General features: G+C 44.3%; 1 protein-coding gene across 1 annotated transcript in view; it reads right to left on the minus strand.

Moving 5' to 3' along the window:
* The window catches only part of LOC147019887 (uncharacterized), a 41771-nt gene extending 21955 nt beyond the window's left edge, over nucleotides 1–19816 (minus strand). Inside the window, exon 1 of the mRNA XM_085894697.1 lies at nucleotides 19554–19816. The gene's annotated coding sequence lies outside the window, so the exon portion shown is untranslated. The remainder of the gene's footprint in view (nucleotides 1–19553) is intronic.
* Nucleotides 19817–25342: the final 5526 nt, after the last annotated feature.

Raw genomic sequence — 25342 nt, forward strand, 5'->3', positions numbered from 1 at the left:
AATTTATTACGGGATTAAAATAAATTCAATTCAAATCAAATGGAAGACCAAATAGGTACAGTCCTGCTTTGGAGTAATCAGAAGGAACCCGAACAAGCAAAAAGAAAAGATTAAGTTATCAGGAAGAATCTGGATATGATTCTCATTTCAGCTGCTGCTCCTCGACCCTCAAACCCATCCAGGCACAACTAAGTGAGCCTTATTCAAAAAAAAAAGAACCCACATCAAAAAATTAGATCTACATCAAAAAAAAAATTACATCATCACTACTAGATCTCACAATCGTGAAGTTTCATGTCGATTGATTAAGCGGTTACAGAGAAAACATTATTTAATATTTTTCTTAAATCCAATATTGCTGCCAAACCATGTGATTTATAAATTATTGGGTAGTCGATCTTGTCGAAAAAAAAGTTTTTTAAAAAAAAAAAATTGAGATTTGTTCTCCCCTTATTATCAGTATTTGAAATGGCGATTTCGATGAAACTTGGTTGGTAGGTTCAAACTATAACCTAGTTGTGTGCAAATGAGAACCGTTGCTATGGACTAGCAACAGCCAAAAAACCTCTAAATGTGGGGGTATTTTAACTACAGCATTAACCCTTGAAGCTAGAATCATGAATTTTCTTGTGCTTAATCCTCAGGTCATTCCCCATCGAACGGGCCCATCACGTCAGGTTCTATTGGGTAGTCGACTATCCATGTCCGCCTACCGGCTTGTTCCTTAACAACTTTGTACACGCATGCCTTGGGGAACATTTTTGTGAAGTTTCTCCTCGATCCATCCAGCTGTTCTAGAGAAGAAGATATTTTTATATGTTTTAGGGTTAATCAAATACGGCTGCCAAACCATGTGACCTATGACAACATACGTGCAAACCTTTTGTTCCTCATGGATAGGCGGTCATACTTGTAAAGTTTTGCTTCAATATGTTCAGCCATTTCAGAGAAGAAGATTTTTGAAGGTTTAAAAAAAATATATATCTCTATAATACCAAGCTTGCACACTAAAAACTCGGCTTGCCGTCGCACGATCCCTATGAAATTGCTGTGGCACTTAGCGGACATGCCGACAATGTTTGGGAAGTCTTGGCGTTCCAGAGTACCACTTGCATTTTGCACAATGCGTATTTTTGTCATTCCCCGTGTACGGTCTGTCGTCTGCTACCAGCTATGTTGTACTGCTATCCCATGCATGTGCATGGATATCACTAATATGTATGTATGTATGTATGTATATATATATATATATATATATATATATATATATATATATATATATATATATATATATATATATTGTTGCGAATTTGCGCCCGCCGGCGTGCGGACGGCCACGTGACTCGAATCGCGGCACGTTGCCCACCGGACGGACAATTCAGTCGTGACCCTCTCGGACCAACGCCGGGAGCTAGTCACGGGTGGGGGTTTAACCTCACCACGATCGTGCCAATTGCCCACCCGCACAGGATAGGGTTGCTCGCCAAATTCGATCTACCTAAGTACCTGCGCGAATGGTCGACCGGGCGATCGCACCACGCCACAGGCCGACTCCGGACACGGATCGCTTAAGCGGTCTGTTCTGTGCTACAGTGATAACCGAGCAGTGTTATCGTCGGCTTTGATGGTTCCGATTAATTATCGGGCGTATTAAGCCCACTACGAACCCTTTACGTGAAGCAGGATTTCGGGTCAATTAAAAGGAAGGAGACGAAGTGAAACGGGAAAACAGTTCAACACAATGCACATTTATTCCGCGGCACACAGAAAGCACGTATACACAGCCACAATAATCAAAATGCACATATAAAGCGAAAGCAAGAGTTAAACCGAATACGCGTACACACGGCAACACTTATACAGTTCTACTTTACAGATGGCGCCAACACACATTTACTCAAAACCAAAGGAAAGAAGCCACCCTCATAGACAAGGGGGCAGATGGGGCCCGTGAGTCTTTATGGCGTGGTACTTGGCAGACCGAACGAGTCCCACGAGACCGTTGCAGGTTACCTGCACCCTCGCGGTGCGATGGTGGGTGGGCTCTCTCCGGCGCTCCTTGTACGAACGCGCAGGTCCGCGCGACACAGCTGGCAGAGCGGCGCCTCCAGTCCGCGTCCCCTCCGCGACGTCCGGACTCTCCACCGACTGCAAGCTCCAACGAGCGGGTCGCTCTATGGACTGCTTCTCCAAGACCCAGACGGGCAGAAGACCATGAACCGCCGACTGACACTGACACTCTCACCGACCGCCCTGACCTGACCTCCTCTTAGCGGCGCCTCAGTGCGCCCTTTTATTTCCCCGGCACCCCGCCGCTCTCTTCGCGGCACGCGGGGGGGGGGGGGACATTCCACCAGAGAAATCGGGGCGGGAGTTGAGTTCCAACCATCATTCTTGTTTACCAGAGAAATCAGGGTGGGAGTTGTTGTTGTTGTTCCCCTTTTGTGTTCGTGGAGATGTTGACGGTTGCTGGCGGAGTGGTGAGAATGGCGTGGTTGTTGAGAGGCAGGTGTGGTTGTGGTTGTTGTGAAGCGGCGTTGTGGTTAGTGGTTGTTGTGTGATGGCGGTTGAGACGTGGTTGGTTCAAAATAAAGATAGAACAGAAAAACGGCTATCTCAAAGGATCGCAGCCCGAATGAATCACATAAATTCCCTCTAAACAACGGGTTTGGGGCAAACTACACGTGTACTTAGAGTTATCTCACCTACAGGCCCTTCATGGTGTAATGCGAATTTCCACAGCCGTAACAACATATATATATATATATATATATATATATATGTATATATATATATATATATATATATATATATATATATATATATATATATATATATATATATATATATATATATATATATATATATATCTGCTGAATCACATTACCGATGACGTCATCAAAAAATTTTGTGCACCATTTTATCCCACGATGACCCTCAAAATTTTTCATACTGATCGGGTTCTTTCTAACATGTTTGTTCTTTGTTCCTTTCACACTTCTTTGTACTTTTTTCACATTTCTCTTTATTCATTCTGTCTTACTTTTTTTTCTCTTTCATCACTTTTCCTCTCTTTTGTTATCTATCTCTCGAAGGAAAAGTGAATTCTTGCAGAAAATTTATGTAAGGCCCACTTGGCTGCTGCACCTGGATGAGTTTAAGGGTAGTGGAGTAGTGACTGAAACCCTAAACCTATCCAGGTTCCTCCTGAGGACTCCATCTTTCTCCTTTTCTGTGGATTCTCGCCTCGCCCAAGTGAGCCTCGCAGAAAAATTTCTGCAAGAATTCACTTCTTCTTGGAGAGATAGATAATGAAAGAGATGAAAGAAAAGAAAAAGCAAGAATTAGAATAAACTAGTACGTGTCCGTAAAAAAATAAATAAATAAATAAATATTCAAACCGCGAGCAACAAACAACAACCATGCAGGCCGTTTCTTCGCTCTCGCGTGCCCGAACGTGCGTGGCCCGGAAGTTTGAATATTATTCGCAGTTACGATTATTCGCAATTTAGTTTTAATACCCAATTATTCAATTAGCGGCAACGTATTTTACCTTTTCGCAATGTCGTGGCAAGGAAAAACAAAAAGAGAAGAGAGAGAAAAAAAATTTACTTCCTGGTTCGGAGCATACCAGCACTCTGATGTTACCGAAATTTATACACCAGCTAATATGAAAACGATCATAACTTGGGGCATTGTGTTTATCTATAAATGCGCATAAGAAATCGAGAAATTATTAGAATACACGAAGTCATCATTATCCGGAAGTCTGTATGTTGTAACCCGTAATGGCGAATGCGGCTGAGCTTCCCTTTCCCATCGGCCACGCCCATGCAACAACGTGTCTATCATTGGTTGGTAAATAAATTGCCATAACTTGGGAAGCACTTGTCCGATTAATATCAAACCTTGAAAAGGCAGATCCTCGGGTCCCCAGCAATATACCTGGCAAGTTTCAATTAGATCGGACCAGCGGTTGTCTAGAAACGGCGGTCACAGACACACACACACACACACACACACACACACACACACACACACACACACACACACACACACACACACACACACACACACACACACAGATTGCTGGAATTATAGATGGATAAAGGGAATTATAATAAATAAATAAAATAACAATTAGAAAGAAATGTGAAAGGAATCAAAGAACAAAGATGTCGGGTAGAACCCGGACAGATAGATTTCAGCAGTTACTCCCCAGGCTCAAAAGCAGCACCATGTAAAGCTACCAGATGTAATTCATATATTATGTGAAGTAAATAAACATTAGAGGAGACAAAAATTGGTGTGGGAGGGTGAAATGCCTGAATACGTACGGGGGCCGTTGCAGAGTTTTTTTTTTAACTTCTTTTTTTTCGAAGTTATTATGTACATGTACACTTTAATATACACCCTGTGAAAATTTCTTTGTGGATGTGGGTGTACAGAGGGGAAGGGTGGAGGTGGGAGGAGGGAGGGGAAGGGGTGAGAGAGATGGATGAGTGAAACTGGCGGTTTACTCTCTCAGACGACGTTCCGAATTAATGGCGGACAACACACGTGTGGGTCAAGAGGAGAGACACGAGAAACTTTAAATCTTTACAAACCAACGGGTTTATTTCCTGTTACCCAAACAACCAGGGGATGGTGGAATCACGAGGAGATGACAGTGGGTTGGGAGGAAATGGATGCAATTAATAAATAATTATATACAATGAAAATAAAAATGAATCGAAAGAAACTAAGGCACCTCACTCGGGACTCAGTAACAGATGGGGGAAAGGGAGCAAAAACCGGGGGACTCAGCTCTGGCGGCAATGAGGACAAGCAAGCAATGAGGAAGGATGAGGAGGACGACGATGAGGCAAGCAGATGATGGGGAGATGAAAACCAGAACGAGGAGATGAAAGCACATGGGCAGGTCGATGAAATAGGGCAAGGCAGGAATGACAAAATTGGCAGAGGCAGGTCAGCAGGACGAACAGGCACAAGATGGAGACAGGCAAGCAGGATGACCCCATTTAAACTCTCCTCGTTTATTTCAGACCATTTTCCTCCCTCCTTCGTGTTCGACTCCAACTCACACACCATCTCGATCGTTCTCTTCAGACCAACTGCCCGATTAGCTCTACCCTCTTCTCCCGGGAAACGCACCACCCTTTTGAGGTGATCCATAGCTCGGCTCCCTGGCAGGCATAAAATGCTCCTCCCCTTGCTCTCGTGCCGAGTCTCCCGACACCCCCCCCCCCCCAGGAGAGGTTGACGGTTATACACACAATTTTCTTTTCCATAATCCCTAGTTATTACCACGCACCACCCCCTGAAAAGTGCACATTCAAACAGGACAATTCTTAAGCTAATGTTTCTCTAGTTATACATCGAGATGGCTAACTATTCATACATGGACCTTGCTACTCTATAAATTCCTATCTGCTCTATGGGACTATTTAAACTAAACCACCCACCCACCTCCCCTGCCCCCCCCTTAAAAAGTAACATATATATATATATATATATATATATATATATATATATATATATATATATATATATATATATATATATATATGTACATATACATGCATGCGTGTGTGTGTTCTTTTCAAAACTTAAACAAGGTGCGTCGCCATTTGTTTTGAAACTTCGGGGTAACGGTTTCTAACCGCTCTCACAAGCTGACATTGATGGACACTTAATTACGCAGCACCAATGCAGCTTCTAACAATGCAGACACATTCAGAATGAAGCACATTGACTTCAGTGGAAAAACATTTGGGGACTGTTCCATACCAAACCATATTGTGCTCCACTCCACTCTGTGTAGATTAGTGAGATGATGGGTATTCGTTTAATTATACTTGAGGAACTGCAACCTTTGATCTCTGTTTGAACAACTTCAACAGTACCAGTATTGGCGCCACGGGAGCAGAACGAAGTTGTTGTTTTTTTTGTGCCTGACCATTCCTAAAGTTTACCCTGAGCTCACAGGGTCACCGGGTGGTTCAATATATGCACTTCATTTGTCTGCCATGAGCTGTGCCATTATGGTCATGTAATCGGTTACCGTAAACAGTCTTGTGGAGCGATTTTAGAGTATGGTAAGACTAAATGAGGACAATGCTGTTTCTATTTCCCCCTCTTTGATGATCATGAAAGTTTTTTTCCTCGTTGGTGATTTTGCATGAAATTCTTCGTAAGACCCAATTTACCCGGATGTCCTTCTCGAGTCATTGAGGTGTTTTCACTCAACCATCACACAATCAAGTCCACACTTACGTCGTCATCATCATATGGCCAAGCTAAGGCAATCTTCTGCTATTAAGCTAAGAACCTTGGCAAATAGATCGCACTCGGATTTTATTCATCATGGGTTATGGATAGGAGAGAGAGGGGTGGTGGGTTACCCAATAGTGTACTTCGAGGAAGAGCCACAACTTTCCCCCCTATGGCGCCCTCCGTGGCGTGTCCCCTTTCATCAGCCATTCTTTTCGACTATAATTAAACTCTCAGCTCTGCCTCTTGGCACGAATCCCAAGCACACGTCGCACCATAGTACATCACTACATCCACGAGAGATTCACTACATATTCCACAAGGCATATAATTAATTCCATAACACTGATTTACAGTACTGTTCAGACAAACTGAATATAGCACTGAGGTTGGAGGGTCGGAGAGGTTTGGGGGGGGGGAGAGGGGAGGGTTATGTTGGAATAATTAACTAATTTTATGCCAAGCCAGACATTTTGTATTCCAAATCCCAACCGGGACTCTCCTGCACCACAACCGTGAGCCTGTGACAGGTTGGCTAACTGCCCTATTTAGCTGGCAATGCCGACCAAACCGTTGTAGCTTTCCATCAGAGCTGAACAGCAGTGGTTGACCAAGTCGAGGCTGTCGCAGTTTGGGCTGTTCAAAGTTGTACCAGTTTGGACTGTTCTACTAAGGTTGTCCTCATTAGGGGTTGTCCCAGTAAGGACTATTCTATAACAGCCTGTCCCAAGGGAGGATGTGCCAGGTGGGGGCTATCCTTTAAGAAGCAGTTGGTCCCACCATGAAGAAAACCAATGAAAAATCACTGAGTGACACGGCAAAACGGAACGGCACTCGGTGGAGCACATACCTCCGCCAGGCTGAATAGTTTACATTTTGTATCCCACTGATAGGCCAGATCTGAATCTGGACCGGAACCCAAATCGAATTGGTTTGTTGTTGATACCGAACCAACTCATCCACCTAGTTTTGTCACAAGTCGTCCACAACTTTTAGAGATATCGTGCTGCACGAAGTCTTTGGCCCCATCTCTCAATGGTGAGGAATCACTTTTAAAAAATTCTCAGATCCGGATCCGGATTCGGATCTTCACTAAAATTAAGTGTTGCCCTCCTTGGCCGGTCACTGACACACACAAAAAATTTCAGAACGATTGCTTGAAAACTGTGGCAAAATTGTGTGACAAACAGACGGACAGACAGACTACAGACCAACATACATGGCAAAATTTTTTTTCGCAAACTGACTGTAACTGATGAGCTCTTATGGTGTCTGCCCATGAGGTTTCTGCTCATGAGCACATTATGTTGTGATAGTACATTGTCAAAATTACCTTTTCTCTATTATATGTGACTGATCTTCATTGTGTTTTATAAAACCTGTTTGCTTCAAATGGAATATGGTTGGGGTTTGATTAGCCTCGCCAAAGGAGAGGGGATTGCATTTGGGTCCATTTGTACGTTTGTCCGTACAGAACATTCGTGTTTTTCTCTGCAACCACTTGTCGGATTGAGACAATTTTCAACAGTGGTGCGACTACTCATGTAGAATGATATAATGATAATTATGACGTCATAGGTTACGTGGTGTGGTAGCCATATTGGAAAAACTTTGGACCGCTGTATCTCTGAAACCACACCAAAGAAAAAATTGAAACTTGGCACACTGCAAGTACTCCTCATGGGGAATGTTTTTTTTTATGACATCGTATGTGCCATCGTTATGACGTCATAATTGCATATATAGAAACCCACATACGATCAGTATGAAAATTTTTGAGGGTCATCTCAGAATAAAATGGTCCAGAGAAAAAAAACATTCATGACGTAATCGGTCATGTGATTCGGCAGCCATATTGTTTTAAAAAGAAAACTTTCAAAAATCTTCTTCTCTGAAGTGGCTGGACAGATCGAGGCGAAACTTTAGACGTATGACCGCCTGTCCATGAGGAAGAAAAAGTTCACAAATATGGTGTCATTGGTCACATGGTTTGGCAGCCATGTTGGATTTACCCTTAAACATCTAAAATATCTTCTTCTCCAGAACAGCTGAACAAATCGAGGGCAAACTTCACACAAGTGTGTTCAGGAATAATTGATAGGTCACATGGCTTGGCAGCCATATTACAATGAATAAAAATATTAAATAATGTTTTGTGGAAGTAGGTCAGAAAAACCGTGAATACACCCGTTCAAAAAACCGGGAATACGCGGATCACAGGGTCGCAAACGTGGAAGCAGGTTAGAAAAACCGTGAATACACCCGTAACAAACTGGGAATACGCGAATCACAGGACTGTGAATGTGGAAGCAGGTCAGAAAAACCGTGAATACACCCATAAAAAACTGGGAATACGTGAATCACAGGGCTGTGAATGTGGAGGCAGGTCAGAAAAACCGTGAATACACCCATAACAAGCCGAGAATACGCGAATCACAGGGCTGTGAATGTGGAAGCAGGTCAGAAAAACCGTGAATACACCCATAAAAAACTGGGAATATGTGAATCACAGGGCTGTGAATGTAGAAGCAGGTCAGAAAAACCGTGAATACACACATAAAAAACTGGGAATACGTGAATCACAGGGCTGTGAATGTGGAGGCAGGTCAGAAAAACCGTGAATACACCCATAAAAAACTGGGAATACGTGAATCACAGGGCTGTGAATGTGGAGGCAGGTCAGAAAAACTGTGAATACACCCATAAACTAGAGGGGGAGCACTCTGTAGAGTGCAAAACCTCCGCCACCAATACTGCTAGGTCACTCAAGTGAACCTGATATCCTATTCATTCAATGTGACGTCAACAGTGCTCACAGAGTTATAGTTTGCAACTTTCCCTTTTACTTTGAACTTTAACATACTCTATTCATTCGTCATAACTAGATTCCTTGAGACAGAAATTGATTTACGTGGGTATATCCACCTGAAGTTCTAAAATCAGCCGCAATTATAATTTTGGCAAGTTTTTTTTTTGGAAATCACTTTTCATATGTAGAAATACAAAAAAAAAAAAAATCGAAATTTTGTTAAAAAAAATTTTAATATTTTTTTTTTTTTTTTCAAATATTTTTTTTTTTGGGGGGGGGGGGGGGGTTGGAAATCACTTAAAACATGTAGAAAGGCAAAAACAAAAATTCAAATTTTTTTTTCAAAATGGCTGCCATCGCGGCCATATTGGACTTTGGACCAAGTCCAAAATCTAATGGCATGATCAATGGACCATACCTAATCCCCCCACCAAGTTTCGTCGAAATCCGTAAAGAAGTTTCTCCGTAATACTGTTCACAAACAAACAAACAAACAAACAAAGAAACAGAAAGGGGTGAAAACGGTAACCTCCGTCCATCTTCGATGGCGGAGGTTAAAAACTGGGAATACGTGAATCACAGGGCTGTGAATGTAGAGGCAGGTCAGAAAAACTGTGAATACACCCATAAAAAACAGGAATATGCGAATCACAGGGCCGCGAACGTGGAAGCAGGTCAGAAAAACCATGAATACACCTGTAACAAACCGGGAATACGCGAATCACAGGACTGTGAATGTGGAAGCAGGTCAGAAAAACCATGAATACACCCATAAAAAAAACTGGGAATACGTGAATCACAGGGCTGTGAATGTGGAGGCAGGTCAGAAAAACCGTGAATACACCCATAAACTAGAGGGAGAGCACTCTGTAGAGTGCAAAACCTCCGCCACCAATACTGCTAGGTCACTCAAGTGAACCTGATATCCTATTCATTCAATTTGACGTCAACAGTGCTCACAGAGTTATAGTTTGCAACTTTCCCTTTTACTTTGAACTTTAACATACTCAATTCATTCGTCATAACTAGATTCCTTGAGACAGAAATTGATTTACGTGGGTATATCCACCTGAAGTTCTAAAATCAGCCGCAATTATAATTTTGGCAAGTTTTTTTTTTGGAAATCACTTTTCATATGTAGAAATACAAAAAAAAAAAAAAAATCGAAATTTTGTTGAAAAAAAGTTGCAAAATTGTTTTTTTTTCTCTAACAATTTTTTTTTTGGGGGGGGGGGGTTGGAAATCACTTAAAACATGTAGAAATGCAAAAACAAAAATTAAAATATTTGTTTTCAAAATGGCCGCCATAGCGGCCATATTGGACTTTGGACCGAGTCCAAAATCTCATGGCATGATCATTGGACTATACCTAATCCCCCCCACCAAGTTTCGTCGAAATTCGTCAAGGAGTTTCTCCGTAATACTGTTCACAAACAAACAAACAAACAAACAAAGAAACAGAAAGGGGTGAAAACAGTAACCTCCGTCCATCTTCGATGGCGGAGGTTAAAAACTGGGAATATGTAAATAACAGGGCTGTGAATGTGGAGGCAGGTCAGAAAAACTGTGAATACACCCATAAAAAACCAGGAATACGCGAATCACAGGGCCGCGAACGTGGAAGCAGGTCAGAAAAACCGTGAATACACCTGTAACAAACCGGGAATACGCAAATCACAGGACTGTGAATGTGGAGGCAGGTCAGAAAAACTGAATACACCCATAAAAAACCAGGAATACGCGAATCACAGGGCCGCGAACGTGGAAGCAGGTCAGAAAAACCGTGAATACACCTGTAACTAACCGGGAATACGCGAATCACAGGGCTGTGAATGTGGAAGCAGGTCAGAAAATCAGTGAATACACCCATAAAAAACTGGGAATACGTGAATCACAGGGCTGTGAATGTGGAGGCAGGTCAGAAAAACCGTGAATACACCCATAACAAGCCGAGAATACGCGAATCACAGGGCTGTGAATGTGGAAGCAGGTCAGAAAAACCGTGAATACACCCATAAAAAACTGGGAATATGTGAATCACAGGGCTGTGAATGTAGAAGCAGGTCAGAAAAACCGTGAATACACACATAAAAAACTGGGAATACGTGAATCACAGGGCTGTGAATGTGGAGGCAGGTCAGAAAAACCGTGAATACACCCATAAAAAACTGGGAATACGTGAATCACAGGGCTGTGAATGTGGAGGCAGGTCAGAAAAACCATGAATACACCCATAAACTAGAGGGGGAGCACTCTGTAGAGTGCAAAACCTCCGCCACCAATACTGCTAGGTCACTCAAGTGAACCTGATATCCTATTCATTCAATGTGACGTCAACAGTGCTCACAGAGTTATAGTTTGCAACTTTCCCTTTTACTTTGAACTTTAACATACTCTATTCATTCGTCATAACTAGATTCCTTGAGACAGAAATTGATTTACGTGGGTATATCCACCTGAAGTTCTAAAATCAGCCGCAATTATAATTTTGGCAAGTTTTTTTTTTGGAAATCACTTTTCATATGTAGAAATACAAAAAAAAAAAAAATCGAAATTTTGTTGAAAAAAAGTTGCAAAATTGTTTTTTTTTCTCTAACAATTTTTTTTTTGGGGGGGGGGGGTTGGAAATCACTTAAAACATGTAGAAAGGCAAAAACAAAAATTCAAATTTTTTTTTCAAAATGGCTGCCATCGCGGCCATATTGGACTTTGGACCAAGTCCAAAATCTAATGGCATGATCAATGGACCATACCTAATCCCCCCACCAAGTTTCGTCGAAATCCGTAAAGAAGTTTCTCCGTAATACTGTTCACAAACAAACAAACAAACAAACAAAGAAACAGAAAGGGGTGAAAACGGTAACCTCCGTCCATCTTCGATGGCGGAGGTTAAAAACTGGGAATACGTGAATCACAGGGCTGTGAATGTAGAGGCAGGTCAGAAAAACTGTGAATACACCCATAAAAAACAGGAATATGCGAATCACAGGGCCGCGAACGTGGAAGCAGGTCAGAAAAACCATGAATACACCTGTAACAAACCGGGAATACGCGAATCACAGGACTGTGAATGTGGAAGCAGGTCAGAAAAACCATGAATACACCCATAAAAAAACTGGGAATACGTGAATCACAGGGCTGTGAATGTGGAGGCAGGTCAGAAAAACCGTGAATACACCCATAAACTAGAGGGAGAGCACTCTGTAGAGTGCAAAACCTCCGCCACCAATACTGCTAGGTCACTCAAGTGAACCTGATATCCTATTCATTCAATTTGACGTCAACAGTGCTCACAGAGTTATAGTTTGCAACTTTCCCTTTTACTTTGAACTTTAACATACTCAATTCATTCGTCATAACTAGATTCCTTGAGACAGAAATTGATTTACGTGGGTATATCCACCTGAAGTTCTAAAATCAGCCGCAATTATAATTTTGGCAAGTTTTTTTTTGGAAATCACTTTTCATATGTAGAAATACAAAAAAAAAAAAAAAATCGAAATTTTGTTGAAAAAAAGTTGCAAAATTGTTTTTTTTTCTCTAACAATTTTTTTTTGGGGGGGGGGGGTTGGAAATCACTTAAAACATGTAGAAATGCAAAAACAAAAATTAAAATATTTGTTTTCAAAATGGCCGCCATAGCGGCCATATTGGACTTTGGACCGAGTCCAAAATCTCATGGCATGATCATTGGACTATACCTAATCCCCCCCACCAAGTTTCGTCGAAATTCGTCAAGGAGTTTCTCCGTAATACTGTTCACAAACAAACAAACAAACAAACAAAGAAACAGAAAGGGGTGAAAACAGTAACCTCCGTCCATCTTCGATGGCGGAGGTTAAAAACTGGGAATATGTAAATAACAGGGCTGTGAATGTGGAGGCAGGTCAGAAAAACTGTGAATACACCCATAAAAAACCAGGAATACGCGAATCACAGGGCCGCGAACGTGGAAGCAGGTCAGAAAAACCGTGAATACACCTGTAACAAACCGGGAATACGCAAATCACAGGACTGTGAATGTGGAGGCAGGTCAGAAAAACTGAATACACCCATAAAAAACCAGGAATACGCGAATCACAGGGCCGCGAACGTGGAAGCAGGTCAGAAAAACCGTGAATACACCTGTAACTAACCGGGAATACGCGAATCACAGGGCTGTGAATGTGGAAGCAGGTCAGAAAATCAGTGAATACACCCATAAAAAACTGGGAATACGTGAATCACAGGGCTGTGAATGTGGAGGCAGGTCAGAAAAACTGTGAATACACTCATAAAAAACTGGGAATACGTGAATCACAGGGCTGTGAATGTGGAGGCAGGTCAGAAAAACCGTGAATACACCTATAAAAAACTGGGAATACGTGAATCACAGGGCTGTGAATGTGGAGGCAGGTCAGAAAAACCGTGAATACACCCATAAATAACCGGGAATACGTGAATCACAGGGCTGTGAATGTGGAGGCAGGTCAGAAAAACCGTGAATACACCCATAAAAAACTGGGAATACGTGAATCACAGGGCTGTGAATGTGGAGGCAGGTCAGAAAATCAGTGAATACACCCATAAAAAACCGGGAATACGTGAATCACAGGGCTGTGAATGTGGAGGCAGGTCAGAAAAACCGTGAATACACCCATAAAGAACCGGGAATACGTGAATCACAGGGCTGTGAATGTGGAGGCAGGTCAGAAAAACCGTGAATACACCCATAAAGAACCGGGAATACGTGAATCACAGGGCTGTGAATGTGGAGGCAGGTCAGAAAAACCGTGAATACACCCATAAAATATACCATCAGAGATGGGGAATCCCCTGCCATTGAAAAATAATTGAAATCAGATAAGCGGTTTTCCATTTATTACAAAAATCATTTTTTTCAAGATGGCCGCCCCAGTCGGCCATCTTGGATCCGGCCACGCCCAAAATCAATAGCGTTCTTCCGTTTCGTGTGGTACATGTGTGACCCAAATTTCAAATCAATATGGCGAACAGTTTATGAGTTACCGCACTCACAGCTATAAATGTTGTCGCCGAGGCAGCCAGCCGGACGGACGGACCGCCCCAGTCGGCCATCTTGGATCCGGCCATGCCCAAAATCAACAGGTTTCTTCCTTTTCAGGTGGTACATGCGTGACCCAAATTTCAAATTGATATGGCAAACAGTTTATGAGTTATCGCACTCACAGCTATAAATGTTGATGCCGCCCCAGTCGGCCATCTTGGATCCGGCCACGCCCAAAATCAATAGGGTTCTTCCTTTTCAGGTGGTACATGTGTGACCCAAATGTCAAATCGATATGGTGAACAGTTTATGAGTTTTCGCACTCACAGCTATAAATGTTGACACCCAGCCAGCTGGATGGACAGCCAGACGGACGACCTGGGTGATAACAATATCCCCCTTCCGCCACGCGGCGGGGGATAAAAACCGTGAATAAACCCATAAAAAACGGGAAATCGTGAATCACAGGGCCACGAATGTGGAAGCAGGTCAGAAAAACCGTGAATAAACCCATAAAAAACTGCGAATACGTGAATCACAGGGCCACGAATGTAGAAGCAGGTCAGAAAAAACGTGAATACACCCGTAAAAAAACGGGAAATCGTGAATCACAAGGCCACGAATGTAGAAGCAGATCAAAAAAAACGTGAATACACCCGGGAATATGCGAATCACAAGGCTGTGGATGTGAAAGCAGGTCTCATTTTATGAACCGCGAATATGTGGGGTCCGAGAATGGCGTAAACGTGAATGTCGGGGTCCAGCACTAGTTAGTAAAGTACTGAACTCGTGAATGTTTCTTCTATTTTGAAGTATTTACGTTGGGTATTCATTTAATTACACATTTAGTCGTGTTCTGTATTGATCTACCAAGCTGTTATATTTTTTTTGTATTCAGTTCGGTTTGGTTTGGTTGTGTAAGATGTCCGAACACCAGTCCCCGAGGAGCGCATCTTCGATGTATACCATGTCTATGGGAAAATCTTTTTCGCTATACAGCACACACTACTTTTGTGGAATGCATCTAATTGGTATCACGAGAAGTCCTCGTACAGTGCAGTGTTTCTTTTTGAGAAATAAAATAAATTAAAAGGTATAATTAAAACATCATAAAGGGGTCATTTAAAAACCACAGGAAAAAATAAGTAAGAAGGGAGTTTCAATAATTTTCTGAACAAAATACTCATGATGGTTTACGAAACACGATTGTTTTTTTTTATTTTTAAATAAATATAAAACAGGGGAGTATATTTAATTCGTAGGTATTTATTTTTAATCTGCATTGTAGGACTGATGTACCATATTCTGTGTTACAGAGCGTTGGTTCTGCCGAAGCAGTTTCTTGGCCTGGGGTCAGGTTGTGCAGTTTGCCATCCCTCTCTCAGCAGTAGTTCGGGCAGGAATTTGGAATTTGGTCAGGATACTTTTACACACTTTAACCAACTAATGCTAGCAGATGAAACATCCAGCTCAACACCCATCCAAGCTACGGTACACTCAATGATGAATCATCCTGCCTGTGAAATACCAGGATGGCAGTTTACAGCTCGGTCGGGATTTGAAGACAAGCTCGATGGTTTAGAGGTGAGTGTGCATTGTCGTGTCTTGGACAATAAGAGACTCAAAATGACATGAATGCTAAACAAGGGTGTGTGTGTGTGTGTGTGTGTGTGTGTGTGTGTGTGTGTGTGTGTGTGTGTGTGTGTGTGTGTGTGTGTGTGTGTGTGTGTGTGTGTGTGTGTGTGTGTGTGTGTGTTTCCATTGATTTGGCTCTTCTCGCCAGGCACTTTTAACCTGCCACTGCCACCACGAAATCTGTAATTAAAATCTTCTTTTTTTTTTTTTTTTTTTTTTTTTTTTTTTTTGTATACCTTGGTCGAGGCTCGTATGAGAGCTAACACACAACTCACAGCAAGGAGGCATGAGACAAGAGGGGTGGGAGTGGAAGGGACAAAACATTGGGGAACAGACACAGGTGAACTGTGGAAGGGAGAGGGATGGGGATGGGACGGGGAACATGGCGAGGAGAAGATGGACATTACAGGGACTTTCAGGAAGGAAAGCAGGAGAATTGAAGGAAGTGGGCATGGGTGGATTATCGGGGGTAGAAAAGATCGAGGATTTGGATGGGGGAAGATAAGAGGTGGTGGTGAACAGCTGTTTTGAAAGCCTGGAGGGAAGAATGGGAAAGAATAGAGTGAGGAAGTTTATTCCAAAGGCGGGAAAAAAGAGGAATGAAAGAGTGAAGATGAGCAGTGATTCCTCATTTTTGTAGTTTTACCAGAAGGGGGGTTGTTGGCGGACCTTGAGCGCCCTGTGGAAATGTGGTTGGGACAAATCGCAGAGAGAGCAGGGGGCAAGGCTGGAGAGGAGTCGGTAGAAGACAGAAAGACCACCGACCAACCTGCCGTGATTGGAGTGAGAGGCCCAAAGACTCAGCTTCATTGCGGGAGATGCCAATGATCTTAAAAGCCCTGGTTTAGACACCGTGAAGTCGAGAAAGGTGGGAGGCAGGAGGAGGAGGGGAGAGGGGAGAGGAGTACTCCATGAGGGTAGGGAGAAAAGGTTTGTAAGTGGTGAGGAGGTGAAGAGGGCGAAGGAAGGAGTTTGGAGGAGGGAGGATTGGGAGTAGGCGAGTGGGTTTTGAGGGAAGGTTGGAAATGTGACTTTCGCAGGAAAGGTCATGGCAGATAGTGAGACCCAGAAGCTTGAAAGAAAAGACTTCTTCCAGAGGATTGTTGAGAAAGTGGATGGGGCGCTTTTGTAAACGGTCCTTTCGAAGAGACATAGTGAGAGTGTGATATTTGTGTGGATTGAAAGACAGGTTCCACGTGTTGCACCAGTTTGTGATTTTATCCAGATCTTCAGTCAGCGAACAAGCTGCTGCTTGCCGGTCTGAGGGATGACAGATGGTACGGCAGAGGGTGGAGTCGTCTGCCGGCAAAGAGAAATAGAGGATTTTCCAGAGAGTCCGAGAGATCATTGATGAAAACCAGAAAAGAACAGGGCCCAGAACGCTACCTTGAGGAACTCCAGCCTGCACAGGAAGAGGGGATGAAAGAACTCCATTTAGGGCCACACGTTGACTGCGACAGGAGAGGAAGTCTGCGAGCCATGAGTGGAGATGGCCTTGAATACCATGGGAAGAGAGTTTGGTGAGTAGGGCAGGGTGCCAGACTGTGTCAAAAGCACGTGATATGTCCAGGGATACGGCTCGGATTTCCTGTCTGGCATTGAGGACCTCCATCCATTGATGGGAGAGCAGTAGCAGCATATCCAGGGTAGAGTGACCTGGTCTGAAACCAAATTGATGATTGGAAATCAAGCCATTGGAGAAGAGGAAGGATTTCATGTCTGAAGCAATGATGGATTCCATAACCTTGCTGATGATTGGGAGAAGGCTGATTGGTCTGTAGTTACAGGGATCTGTTTTTGCACCTTTTTTATGCAGGGCAGTGATGTTAGCAGATTTCCAAGCAGATGGCAGATGACCTTGGGAAAATGAGAGGGTGAATAGAACAGAGAGAGGGTGAGCAAGAGCAGAAGAGCAGGCTTTGAGGACACGTGGGCTGATGCCGTCTGGACCGGTTGCAGAATCTGACTCGAGGTTTGAAAGCAAGCTCTCCACCTTGTCAGGAGAAAAGGATACAGAGTCCAGGGACAGTTGGGTGCGACTGGGTAAAGTGGGTAGAGATAGTGATGGGTTTGGGACACAAGATTTAGCTGCAAACACCGAGTTTAGACATTCAGCTTTATCACGTGTGGAATCAGCAGTGCGGCCATTTGAGGTAAGGGAGGGGATGGAGGGGGAACATACACCAGAAACAATGTTTTAAACATAATTTTCAGCATTTTTACAAAAGAGTGGAAATTTCAAAAATGCTAAACGACAATTGTTCTGTTCCTGAATGCAAATTAGACTCACGAGAAATACAGGAATACAAGAAATATCTGTGGATGATAAGAGACGAGGTCGTACCATTTCCCATCAAACCAATTAGCCTTTGGTGGCAGTGGTTATAGCACGCATGCATGCACACACACACACGCAAATGGATGATTCTCCTTTCACCAATAGATGCAAAAATGGAGTATAATTTATCTTGTGGCCCTGCAACCAAACAAGAAATATATATTTATAATGACCCTCACAGCTCTGACTCCCACCCCTCCCACACATGATGAACAGTCAATATAATCATTTTAAACTTACCATGTGCAGTTACAAGCCCCAGATATGACCTTCCCATTGATGTAAAGAGGCATGAAGGTTTGGGTAGAACGCCCGTCTACGAACCTTCGGGCCTTGCACGGATCCACATCGTCGAGAGTGTTTGCGGTCCTGACTCTTAAGATATCAACTTTTGGAAGAGTTGATCAGGAAGTTCTCCAAATTCTTTGTTGCGCAGAGGCACACCCATTTCTCGCAGGTATGTTTTCAATTATTTTTGGCTTCTTTAAAAGCTTGGTGAGCCGTTTCATCTACAATCCTTATCTGACACATACGTTACATGTCCAGGCCACCCCAATTGACTTCGCGACCAGTGGTTTCTGTGCGTGCCGATCAAAATGGATCACAAGTCACGTATTGTAAGTACAGTATCTCGATCCGAAGAGTTTTCTGAACACCCCACGGATTGTAAAAATGGTTAAAAAACCTCAACGTCAATCGTTACCGTCTTGTGTTCCACTCGCACTCGGGCAAAGGTTTTACAAGCAAATCATACTCGAGAATGTTATCATTTGGGATTGAAATTTCAGTGATACCTCTTTGTTACTTGTAAACATCTGTTTGGTACTAGTAAACAATGCATCCATATTTATCGACCTTCTGCGAGGCGTCACGGTGTCACTCTTGACAGGTTGCCGATGCAGCCCTCGACTCGGGAAAGGAATTTGGAATTTGGCCAGAGTACCGGAACACAATAGCCTACTCATTTTGAAAGGCACCAATCGTTCACGACCTCCAGTAATTTCTGGTTGGCAGGGACAAGCGTAACGTCCCCTCTGAAAAAGACGGCTGGCATACTCCATGATGTAACACCCTACCCATAAAGCATCAGGGGTCCGGCTGGAATCGAACCCACACAAGAGACACCTGGACGACCGGTCCAAGTTGCACTGGAGTCACCGCTAGGTGAAACGGACTTGGCTGTGAGAGTGACAGCAGAGTTGACATAATGGGAGGATTGTAATAACATTGAGTCTTGTAATAACAATAAGTGAGAATACATGTATAACGACTTCAATAACTTTTTCCTGTTTCTCTATCACATCTGGTGAAATAACTAGCAAGTTGATGATTGATGATGATCGAAGATGACCATTGAGTAGGAGGATCATAATAAAGGACGAGTTGGATGATTGAGGGTGATGAAGCACGTGGAATGGCATTCAATGTACACAAATGGTTGTTCACTAGGATGAGACAGCTAATGCTGGTTGTGTACATTCATTGTGTCTCACCTGAGCGGGAAAGCCGTGTCTACACCTCCCTCTCCAGGACGTGTCTGCAGATTTTCCCTTATCGGGGTCTAACTGCACGAATTGTCCCTCTAGGCAGTCCGACACTGCAGGTTGATCCTGTGGTTGCACGTTAAAGTCCCTCCCCAGGGTACATCAATGCAGGTTGTCCCTCTCCATGGTGTATCACTTTCGCAAAGGTTGTCCCAATCCGGAGCAGTCTCACTCAATATGACTCTCAGCGCGGTGCTGCATGTAATGTGTCTCCTCTGTTTCTCCCACCCCCCTTCCCCCCAGTCTCCCCTTTCCCCACCACCATACTTACTGCACTGTCTTCACATCTGTGTCTCCCGCCCTCTGCCCGTCAAACCCCTTTTGCGCCCCCCCCCCCATCAAGCCTGCCTCTCGGAGCCCTTGGGCCGACACGGTGCAGGTGTGAGTGAGCCCGTCGTGGTCCCACACCCCCGAGGACCCCGTATGGCGCCGTTAAACGCGCATCGACCTTATGCTAAGTTACTTTGTTTTCACTTCGCTCTCATGCATTAAATCGTCGCCCAAGAGCCGTCTGAACGCCCCGTGGTGCTGTGGGTAAATGAACTGTGGTTAATACGGAGCACCCTGTGGTGCTGTGGTTAAATGTACATAGTTGGTTGAGCTGAGCATGGAGGAGATACAAACAACAGTAAAGTGGAAAGCTACTTGGTAGAGCACATACCTCTACCAGGCTGAAGAGTTTACGTTTTTGTATCTCACTGATGGGCTGAACCTGAACCTGAACCTGTACCTGAACCTGTACCTAAACCTGTACCTGAACCTGAACCTGAACCTGAACCTGAACCTGAACCTGAACCTGAACCTGAACCAACCAACTCATCCACATTGTTTCGTCATAATTCGCTATATATCGGTTTAGCCCCATCCCTTAATGGTGAAGAATCAGTTTTTTTAAAAAAAATTAAATAATTCACGTATCCTGATCTGGACCCGGATCTTCACCAAAATTGAATCAATTCTTCCTTGTCACACATCCAACGTGTCCACCAAGTTTCGTACGAATCCGTCGCCAACTTTTTCAGTTATCCTGCTGAGACAGACAGACAGAGGTGAAAACAACCTTCGTCCATCCACCATGGGATTGAAAGTTGTTGGAGGTAAAAACTTAAATCCAAAGTTTTTATATTACAATATACAAATTAAATAAACGAACGAATATTTATTTTATAACACAACGAGTATGTATGAAAAAAAAACACATTTTCTTTCTAAACACATTGAGCATGATTAGAAAAGAAATCTATAAAAAGTATTTAATACTTTTTGACTGTTAACAAGTTGTTTCGGGTGAGATGTTGAGTTTGTTTTTTGGTGTTTCAGGACAGAATCAATCCATCATTCAATCAATCATTCATTCCCTGAATCATTCATGTTCCCTGCTCGTTGCTCGACACCGGAGCATCGATTGTGTCCAAGCAGTTGCTTTGGCTCGAGTACCCAATCCTGAACGGCTCGCTACTCCGAATCTCCGATGTCCATACATTCACAGACATTCCCATCATCTGCCCTGTCGGAGTTTGCGTTGTCAGGTTGTCCTGTACAATTGTCTTATCTTTTGTCTGGACCTTAATATCATGTGGACAAACGAAGTGAGTGGATGTTAAACGTTGTTGTTATGTTGCAGGTGTGGCTGTTGTTACTCCCTTGGCCAGATACTAAATAGAGCTGCCCAGACGTGACGCCTTGGGGGATTCGGTTCGGTAGTTGTGTCAAAGCCATGGTGAAATGCCTCATTTGCAACTGTGAGGACGAGATACGCCCCCTTCCCTTTCCCATCTGCCGCTTCTCCGAAGGCGCAGATTTGAGGTCATTGGCCGCCATCTGTTGGACATTTCTACAATGGAAACACCTCGATGGGTTGGTGGCGTCACGCCTCAGTGATGACACTGGAAACCGAATATGGTGAAACCACGCCCTTGCATCCACGTGGTGAAACCACGCCCTTGTGACCACGTGGTGATGCTGGAAACCGAATATGGTGAAACCACGCCCTTGTATCCACGTGGTGAAACCACGCCCTTGTGACCACGTGGTGATACTGGAAACCGAATATGGTGAAACTACGCCCTTATAGCCACGTGGTGATTTTTCCGTCCGCTTTTCCATCAAATGCCGTGCGATCTGTCTGGGAGATCAGTGAAGAGGATGGAGCCACGTGGTGCTGCAGCGCGGAGCATGCTGGCTCAAGGCAATAGCACGTGGCAGCAATGCGGGTGACTGGAGGATGTGTGGCTGAGCGAAACTGGGATGACCCGTGGGGCGTGGGCAGAGGCGGCGGAAGGACCGTGCAACCCGTGCGATGGCATGTGGGTCCGAGGCAACATGGGCCCCCACGTGACCGATCGTGGAACACGATCTTTCGTGGTGAGGGCTCACTTTGCTGACAAAACGCATCGACTTGTGAGTGGTGTTACACAACGCAAAAGGAACACTCCAACTCAAGGAAAAAAAGTCACGTGATGAATTGGGTAGGGGTGGGGAAGTTTTCCCCTATTGTTGAACTCGACAAGACTGTTACAAAATTTGGGGGTGAGGTTAGGAGACAAAGCAGGGTAAGTGGAATAATAACGACCTTTATGAACAGAAAAACAAAAGCAATGACAATTATAATGTGGAGAACGCCTTATGTCAATAAAAAAAATCGATATTGTTGACCAAATCCACACGATGATTCATTGTAAGATCAACACAACACCCCCCCATTAGTAAATGGACTAACCCACGTTTCTGGCGGAACGTTGCTCCTCGTTTTCATCAGAAGTGTGTTGGAGCAGATAAAGATTCTTCTTTGTCCATGTGCAGCACCATGCTGCGGGGTAGCATCATTGGCTGATGGAACAGCCGTGCAGTGCCCTCTGTTGGTCAGGACAAGAATTTGTAATTTGTTCAGGGTGCCGGCGATAGCTCGCCAACTCTTCGTGAAGGACACCGTGGGATCGATAAGGTCCACCAACTAATGCTGGTAGACGGGACGGCACTTACAGTGGTGAATCACCCTGCCTGTGAAACACCAGGATAACAGTTTCTCGCGCGGTCGGGATTCGAACCCAGGCTAGACAGCTCAGAGGAGAGTGTGCGTTCCTCTCGGAGTTTCGGCCGTCGTGTCAGCCGCATCTAAAGATGAAACAAAATTACCGCAATGTCACTGAAAAGTGAAACCAAGATCAACAGAAGGTGAAAATGATTGAAAAATCACCCAAAATTAACATCATCTTCATCAAACAATGAGAGGAAGAGAATCTGTGTTTGTGCCATCTTCCGAACGTTGGGTGTGACAAGGACAGAAGGGTGAGAGGGGGACAGGACGTAACAGGACACAAAAGGAGCAGTAGAGAGGGAGGAAACACCACCAGCAGAGTTGAAGGCCAAGATCGAGGGAGACTTAGACAAACAATGGATGTGGAGAGGAATGGAGGACAGGAGAGGGTGTAGAGGTTGGATGAGGTGCATACAGAAGGAAACTCTCGGGGGGGGGGCTGGAAATTTGGAAGGAGGAGGGATTGGGATGTGGGGTTAACGAGGGTAGAAAAGATCATGGTTTTGGATTGGGGACGATCTGAGATGGTGGTGAACAGCTGTCTTGAAGACTTGGAGGGAAGAATAAGATTGGAGAGTGTGGAAGGTGGTTCCACAGGCAGGGAAAAAACAGGAACAAACAAGAAGGGCACTCGGTAGAGCACGTACCTCCGCCGTGTAATGCCTGATCCACGAGAACATATTGTTGCGGTTCTCGGAACCGCATGCATACAACAGATAGTTGAGTTGTCCTGAGTCAGTTATTCCATTAATATACATGCAGATAGACCCCTTCCTTTTTGTTTCGTGGGAAAGCAAGGGGGTGCGTTGCGATGGGCTATTAGTTATGCTTAATAAATCATTTTTTCCCTTTTATTTTATTCCCTCCTTTTACAATCCACGGTGCCTTCATCTCTCTTGCTGCCCTCGTTTCGCTGGCCACAGCATACCACCGTCTTCCCGGACTCTCGCTTTCTGAGTCAAAATCCCAACGTTCGGCTGGACAAACGCTGTCGCTGCACCACATCCATCTGCCAAAGGCCAGACATGCGCGGCGTGGGTGGACCATACCGGAGTCTGGCTGAATCCCAGCCCAGAAAGACAGACCACGTGAAGGGCCGGTCCAATCGGGATGCTCGGATCGGACGATGACGTCGGTTTCGAAATGGCTCCTCCCCGAACTCCGGGCTCTATAAAGTACGGAGCAATCCTCAGAAAGTGGTCAAAGTTGGTTGGTTAAAGTGGTTGCGAAGGTAGTTGGGTTGGTTGGAAGGAGAATTGCAGATGAGAATTGGGAGAGAATTGTAGAGCGAAGGAATTGAAAGGGGTTTGGAGTAGTTGTGAGTGAGTGTTCCTGCTACTTGTCTCCGCTGACATGATGTCGAACTGCCCCTTGCTTCTCAACCAAGCCTCCTGTCTGACCCCGCTTTCTGTTCCTTATCTCTGACCTCTTGCCTGGTCCTGCCTGCCGCTCATCTCTCGCCCCCTTTGGACTCCGCTCTTCTCCACTCAAGCCCCTCCTGCAGACACGATCTCCACACGTACGGTTGTGGCCGAACAACTCAACCGTTGTTGGGTGCCGCACCACGGAGCATCCCTCCCCTGAAACGCTCAGGTACCGAGAAACTGTAACCTCAACTCCTTCCCTCCCTGGCTGAAAAAGTCCCTTTCACAATTGGGTCTACTCTGTCTGAGAGTGTTGGCGCCTGTCCGTTAAGTAAGCCTGTATAAGATCTTTTGTTGTTGTGATTGTTGCTTTTATTAATCTCACGTCAAGTCTGCACTGTGTCTGCTTTGTAAGTTCTTGTAAAATTGCCACACCCCACACCTCTCTCATCTTTCCCTGCATTACACCCCCAATAAACCTTTGTTGTGCCACATGCTTTTCCTCGCTTATTGTAAATAAATAACAATTGCAGAAATGTTCCCAGCTCGTCTTTGTCTTTTCTCTCATTGGTCCAGCATGGTTCGAATATAGGTTTAGCCGGGTCTTTATTCCTGACAATCCGTTCCTTCAAGCCGGTACGTCCTTGGCAGTGCCGCTCGGCTGCATCCGATCAGGAAAGGAGATCCGATCCGGGGTCGGACAAGGCGTACCGAGGGCGTGGTTCCCCGGTGGTTAAACCGCGTGGTTAATTAGGTAACCCGATTCACTCATAGTTGGGAGGATGCTAGGTCACGCAGTTGAGTTATTGGCGTTCACGGTCGGTTTAGCAACCTGCCGCATCACAGAATTATCCGTGAGCGACGGCCTACAATTCTGGGGAGTCTAGTGGGAATCGATGTAGCTTCCCCCACCTCGTGGTCTTCTCACCCGACCCTGCCGGCCCGCAACAGTTTCTACCCCCTCCCTTTTGCTGGACTCGACCCGAGTTGTTAACATTCGTGTGGCATGCAGGTGTACGTTCCCCAAGTACATGTTACCTACGGATCCCTGAGTGCGACATTTTGAATACATGTCACAAAAATAAATAACCTAGTGCATTGCATAACTAAACTAACAGACTCATTTGGACAACTTAACTATATTTCTGTAACTAAACAAACAAACAGGTGGGTCAGAACTAAACACACTTCTAATATTTACATTACCCATGGCCCAGGACCTGTGACTTAAGGAGAGAACAATAAAGGCAACATTCGGGGATGAGTGCAGCAGCAGGAAACAGATGATCAGGCGTCTTCAGGGCCCTCAATGGTCCTTTGTTTGATGGTTTTATTTA

This window comes from Eptatretus burgeri, chromosome 9 (genome assembly GCF_056783735.1).
Source record: "Eptatretus burgeri isolate ZD-2024b chromosome 9, Ebu_testis_v1, whole genome shotgun sequence".
NCBI lineage: Eukaryota > Metazoa > Chordata > Myxini > Myxiniformes > Myxinidae > Eptatretus > Eptatretus burgeri.